Genomic DNA, 7,101 nt, shown 5'->3' with positions numbered 1-7,101 from the left:
AGGGAGATCTTATAGTGACCTATCAGTACCTGAAGGGGCTACAAGACAAGTGAGGGACTTTTTACAAGGGCATGGAGTAATGAGATGAGGGGGATTGGCTATAAATTGGAGAGGGGAAGATTTAAACTAGACATTAGGAAGAAATTCTTCACTGTGAGGGTGATGAGGCACTGGCACAGGTTGCCCAGGGAAGTTGCGGCTGCCCCATCCCTGGAGGTGTTCAAGGCCAGGTTGGATGGGGCCTTGGGCAGCCTGGGCTGGTGGTAAGTGTCCCTGCCCATGGCAGAGGAGTGGAACTGGATGACCTTTAAAGCCCCTTCCAACTCAAACCATTCTATAAGGATGTTGAGGCTCTGGAGCAAGTCCAGAGAAGAGCAACGAAGATGGTGAAGGGGCTGGAGAACAAGTCTTACAAGGAGCAGCTGAGAGAGCTGGGGTTCTTTAGCCTGGAGAAGAGGAGGCTGAGGGGAGACCTCATTGCTTTCTACAACTACCTCAAAGGAGGTTGTAGTGAGGAGGGTGCTGGCCTCTTCACCCAAGTTGCAGGGGATAGGACAAGAGGGAATGGCCTCAAGCTCCGCTAGAAGAGGTTCAGGCTTGACATCAGGAAAAAATGTTTCATGGGAAGGGTCATTGGGCACTGGAACAGGCTACCGAGGGAAGTGGTTGATTCACCTTCCCTGGAGGTGTTTAAGGCAGGGGTGGACGAGGTGTTAAGGGGCATGGTTTAGTGTTTGATAGGAATGGTTTGACTCGATGATCCGGTGGGTCTCTTCCAACCTAGTGATTCTATGATTTCTATGATTCTATGATTAGCACGCTTCCCATGGAATGGTGGCTCTTGGCTCTGTGATGGGGACATCATTGGTGCAGGGGTTCACATGCAGTCAGGCCTCCACAATGTGTGATGGTGGCTGCCTCCACCCAGGGCAGAGACACACAACACTGGGCACTTCTGGTCTTCATGTAACATTGAGCACTGTGTTCTTGTGTTCTTTGGGCCCCTCGCTACAGGAAGGACATTGAGGCTCTGGAGAGTGTCCAGAGGAAGGCAATGAAGTTGGTCTGGAGCAAAAGTCTTATAAGGCGCAGCTGAGAAAACTGGGGTTGTTTAGTCAGGAGACAAGGAGTCTGGGGGGACACCTTATCGCTCTCTGCAACTAGCTGAAAGGAGGCTGTAGCATGGTAAGTGTTGGTCTCTTCTCTGAAGTAACAAGCAATAGGACAAGAGAAAATGGTCTCAAATTGTGCCAGGGGAGGCTTAGATTGAATACTAGGAAATATTAGTTCACTAAAGGGGTTGTCAAGCACTGGAACAGGCTGGCCAGAGAAGTGGTTGAGTCACCATCGCTGGAGGTATCTGAAAGATGAGTATGCAAAGGCGCTCAGAGATACGGTTTAGTATCAAAGAGGTATATTGAACTTAATGATCTCAAAGGTCTTTACCAATCAAAAGATTCTATTATTCTATGATTATGGTTTTTTGCAGAATTGGAGCCTGCAGGGCTAAATACGGAGTGTTACTCTGTGAGCTGCAGAGGCTTCACGCCTACCTCCCCGCTTAAGATGAGGCAAGGACAAGCAGCCCCCGAGGACCAGCATTAGATGTTCGACAGTGCTGCTGCTGAGGGCAGGACCACCCTGGGAAAGTTTCCTCAGCACGGTCGGCAGCAGAGGGAGCTCAAAGCGAGCTTTTGGGGGCTGCTCCCAGGGCTGCTGGTTGCGGTTACGCTGTGGCAGGAGCCTTTCCGGATGCGTCTTGCCCAAAAGGAATAAAATCTTTAATCTTAATGCTGAGAATAGGAGGCATTCCTGGTCAGCAGGCTAAATAGAAAGTTTCCCTTTCAAATTTTTCGTATATATAAATATTTGGGTACGTAGAGTGAGCTAAATAAGTTTGGTATAGTCAGATAACTATGTATTTGAGAAGCAGCTAAACATAGATAGAAACCAAGCTGAATGATGAGAAGAAACATTCGATTAATTTACTCTTAGTTCGGAAAAAAAGTTTACACGCGCAGGTTATTTAGTACAGGCTTAGTCCTGTGGATATGGGTGCCTCACGAGTTACTCTCAGAATCATAGAATCATAGAATAACCAGGTTGGAAGAGACCCACTGGATCATCGAGACCTGTGGAGCACCTTCACAAAGAGGACTATATGGAAGATGAGTGTAGAAATAACAGTTTCTTCTGTACTGGGATCTGAATGCACCAAGGTGTGACAGCAGTTGGGCATTGAAGTGGCCTTCTCACAGAAGAACCTGTAACAATCAGTCGAAGGAGGGGCTGGAGCCCAGGAGGCTTCCAGTTTGGCACTCAGATTGAATGTCCAGGCCGTAAATGAACCAGCTTGCTAGAGGCTGCAAATGCATTTAAAAAGGTAAAAACAGTTCTTCCCATTTTTCATCAGATAGGTAGGTGCCGCATTGCCAGTGATAACACCGTAACTGTTCCTTTCAGTGTTGCTAATTTTAGAGCACTGGTGATGCTGTAGATTTGCCAGCTCTCATGCGTCATCGTGAGTTTCCTGGTGGTTGATCTATTTTCTTAAAACTCTAACTTCTGGAGTCAGATGACTAAAAGAGAAACAGCACCACTTTTTTATTATTATTAATAAAATCAAATTTCTAGCTCTCAGCTGGTGGAGAAAAGAGTAGGAAAAAGATCTAAGGTTAAAGAGCTAAGAAATAAAAAGGGAGCATTGAAAATATTCTGGGTTTTAAATTCAAGGCTCATGAGTAATTTTCATTATGTTTTGCTAGTTAACCCATGATACTGATTTAAAAAACCCTCAGAATCCAGTTCTGATCCCTTGACAATTATTCATCTTTGTAAAATAGCAGAATTGTCAGCAAAATGTAGACAAAGATTGAAATGTTCGTTAAATAATCCAATCACATACTGCGTAAAGAGCAGGATGGAGTATGCATATATCAGAGGGGTGATAACATACATTGCATTCCAAAAATAACTGAGAGGGTGGTAAACAGAATCTCTTAACTTGGCAGAATTCAAAATTGGTAGATATGGTTCATTTATATATGATACTATTAAGAGAGATGGCAAATAAAAATTATTTTTATTGAGTCTTAGGATAGCAGAAATATAGAGATAAATGGGGGAAAAAATCGATTCTCTGCAAATAGTAAAAGTAGGTAGATCAGATGACCTGATGATGACAGATCTGCCAGCTTGTCTTTGCTCCCAGATGAACTAAGAGCAGAATAGATAGAGGCTTCAAATAATAAAATATTAAACAAGCTTAGTGATGATGATGATGATTAATAGTGATAGTAATAATAGTAATAATGTCAATCAACATGAGATTAGGGAAAATAATTCCTGTCAATCTAATTCATATTCCTTAAACAAGATTACAAGTTTTACTGATAAATAAAAGTATTTTGTTGCTTCTGTAAGCAATTCTCTGGCTAGAAAATCACATTTGATTGAAAAGATGAAAGAATATAAACTCAAACTGGTTCACGTTGGTGAAAATCCAGCACACTAGTCTTAAAATAACTAAAAGGAGAAACATTCTTCAGCAATTCCTTTCCAGAGAGGTTCTGCAGGGACTGGGTGTTGTCTTATGTTGTTTAACGTTGTGTTGTTTTGGCTAAATCATGCTCTGGATAAAATCCTGAGTGCTGATGTTTGCAGTTGAGACAGAGGTTGGAAAAGTGGTCAGATAGAAGAGGAATGGCAGCCCGATGCTGAGTAAATTGTAACATCTGGTAAGTGCAGATGAGCAAGCAATGTGCATTTCCATACATCCACTGTCAAGCTCAGAACAAAGGACCTCAAGGTGGTGCTTGTCATCCCTTGATACCTGAAGGACCATGCAACACCTTTAAAAAAATCCTGGGTCTACTTATAGTCCCAGTGACTGTGGGGCACTGGCCACCTGTGTGGGGTATGTGTGTAAATATCAGAAAGGTCACAAGCATTTCAGGACTAACTTCTCATGTACTGCAAATCACAATCATCTTAACTGCAGGGAGTAACACCATGGCAGGTCAGACTCAGAGCATCAGTAACTCTATTATGAAAACAGGTAACTGAAAAATCCTAGGGTAACCATAGGAAATAGTCAGCCACAGGTGACTGTGGCACATGGCTCTGTGGCAAAAGGAATAATGAGTTCCTTGAATCAACAAAAATGAAAGATGCTGAGTTGGAAACATTGCTTGAGCTCTTTACTTGACCTATGTGTGCTCTCAGGTATCTGGTCCCGGTAACCACAACCCCAGAAGGAAGAGCCATGATGTGAGTAAAAGTTTGTAAAGTGCATCTCAAAGCTGAGAAGCTAAAAATTGTCTGTCTTCTGACATATGGAAGAATTTCTAGACATAAGGAGGAATTTCTTCACCATGAGGGTGGTGAGGCACTGGCACAGGTTGTCCATGGAAGCTGTGGATATCCCATCCCTGGAGGTGTTCAAGGCCAGGTTGGATGGGACCTTGGGTAACCTGATCTAGTGGGATGTCCCTGCCCACAGCGGGTGGGTTGGAACTAGATGATCCTTAAGGTTCCTTCCAACTGAAACTATTCTGTGATTGATTCTGTGATTCTGAAATTAAAAATAAGGAGTGACTTAATCACAGTCTCTCAGGGCTGGATCTGGAAAAAGGTCCAGGTGCCCTAAAAGGGGCATGAGCAGACCTAAGGCTTCAAAATTTAGATCTAGAATGATAGAAACACTTAGGTTGGAAAAGACCTAAGATCATTGAGTCCAACTGTAAACACGACACTACGAAGTCCAGCACTAAACCATGTCCCCAAGTGCCACATCTACACATCTTCTAAATATCTCCAATGACAGTGACTCCACTGCTTCCTTGGAAAGTAGTGGAACTTCCTGTTCCAATGCTTGACAAGCCTTTCAGTGAAGTATTGTTTCCTAATACCTAGTTTAAACCTCCCCTGGTACAACTTGAGGCAATTTTCTCTCATCCTATCACTTGTTTTTTCCAGCAGACATCTGGTAAGTTGAAGACCTTCAGAAGTACAAGGGGTCACGATCATGAGACTTCTTCCAACTGCTTATAGAAAGTTTCATCTGTCTCTTCATCCTGCTTGGGTGGTCTAGAAAAGATTCCCACCATGATATCTGCCTTGTTGGCCTTTCTCCTGATTCTTCCCATTAGCGTTTGACCCTTTCATCACCATCATTAGGCTCTAGACAGTCAAAACACTCCCTAACAAATGGGGCTACCCCATCACATAAACTTTCTTGCCTGTCCCTTCTGAAGGGTTTATAGCCATCCATTGCAGCCCTCCAGTTGTGTGGGTCAGCCCGCTGTGTTTCCATGATGGCAACTACATCAGAGTTTTCCAGCTGCACAATGTTTTCCAGATACTCCTGTTCGTTGCCTGTGTTGCATGCATTGGTGTAGATGTGCACTTCAGTTGGGTTGCTCATCCCACCACCTTTTTTGGGCAAGAAGCCCTAATTCCTGCATGACTGTTTTTTGGCATTACTATGGTTTCTAACAGATCAATAACCCTGTGTCTGGGCTGCTGCATGGATCTCCATCCCCTGACACCACTGAGAGATTAAAGGACATCACTAGCACACCATCCCTCAAACACTGCCATTTTACCCCCAGGTTCATCTCTGGGGATCCTGGTTTTATCCATTTCCTCCTTCAAATCCGGTTTATAGCTCTTCAGGAAAGGTACTTGTTCTGCAGCTGTCTAACCGTGGGGGCAATTAGATTAGTTTGCTACCTATCTGTTGGGCTGCAGAGGTCCCCCCGGAACCTGTGGTTCTACTGCTGTATATGCCCTGGATGTCTCTGCTACTTGCCCCTGCCTTGGGTGAATTAGGATCCCAAAATGAGGCAGAGGGGTATTGCAGTCCCTGGAGCCCCCTCAGTAACCCAAGTGAGACCACCTCCACCACACACTGCCAAATACCACCCACTGCTGTTTTCGCTTCTATGTATGCATTCCACATTAAACAACCCTGAATAAAATCACTCCAGGAGCAGAATTTGCTTTTGCCATCCCTCCTTCTCCATGCCAGCTGAGTGCCCTACCCACTAGTGCTTTTTTCTCAGAATGTACTTGTGCCTTGGTGCCCAGGCTTGCCCAGGACAAGCTCTGTGCAACCCCTCAATCTGTGACCCTGTTGGCATTCCCCCAGCACCTACTCGGGTAGCTGAAGAAACTAACAGGATTTGGGTTCTCAGGCAGGGGCAGGCACACAGTTTGTATGTATTTGGACCTAGCCTTAAGCAGGGAAAAAGACACAGGGCAGCAGAGGGCTCTTCTTCTTCGCAGAGTAAGAGATCATGATCAAGAGATCATTAAAAGGATGCAGGATGAGACTTGGCAGATTCAGACTTGGGACAAAACCCAGTAATAGTTAACGATGTGGGAAACTAAGCAGTGTAATAGCATGCTAAGGTCTGTGGCTATTTCTTCAACACTGAATATTTTACGCAAAAATGTCTTTTTTTTTCTCAAAGAGATGCTCTAGTTCAAATGGGAGTGAATTAGGTCAGAGGAGTTCTCTGACCTGAAGTAGGTAGAAGATCACACAGATAATCCACATACTCCCTCTGGCCTTGTGACTAATTCCCTTTGGTACAACTATTCCTAATACAAGTGAGATCCGCTTGGACCTGTGCTTGCCCTCAGGAACTTATAAACTAATTATATTTGTTGTGTCAACCCATTAGATACTCATAGGCTGCATGCAGGCTCATTAGTTAGACTGAATTGTGCCTTTGCTCTTTGAACATTATCAGAACATTCAGATCTAGCATGTTTCATGGTCTGCCTCCATTACTCCTTTGTACACAGATTCCTGTGGTTACTCCTTGCTAACAAACCTCAGACTTTTAATGCACATATGCTGGTTTCGGTTATTTCGTAGATTGAAACTGTGGTGGCTGATGTCATCCTGGTCTTTTAAATTTAGCTTACCTTTGATGAAACACTTTACTGTTAGATTTTTTAAAAAAAAATATTTGTTTCAAATCTCATGCTTAAAATTTGTTTTTTTAAAAAAATGGCAGCCCAAATGCTGACAGAAGATGTATAGTAGCTCGCACATCAAAGGTCTGCAGGCTCCTGGTACATCCACACCTG

This window comes from Phaenicophaeus curvirostris, chromosome 1 (genome assembly GCF_032191515.1).
Source record: "Phaenicophaeus curvirostris isolate KB17595 chromosome 1, BPBGC_Pcur_1.0, whole genome shotgun sequence".
NCBI classification, from domain to species: domain Eukaryota; kingdom Metazoa; phylum Chordata; class Aves; order Cuculiformes; family Cuculidae; genus Phaenicophaeus; species Phaenicophaeus curvirostris.
The sequence above is the reverse complement of the archived record's forward strand: the minus strand, read 5'-3'. Positions refer to the sequence as shown.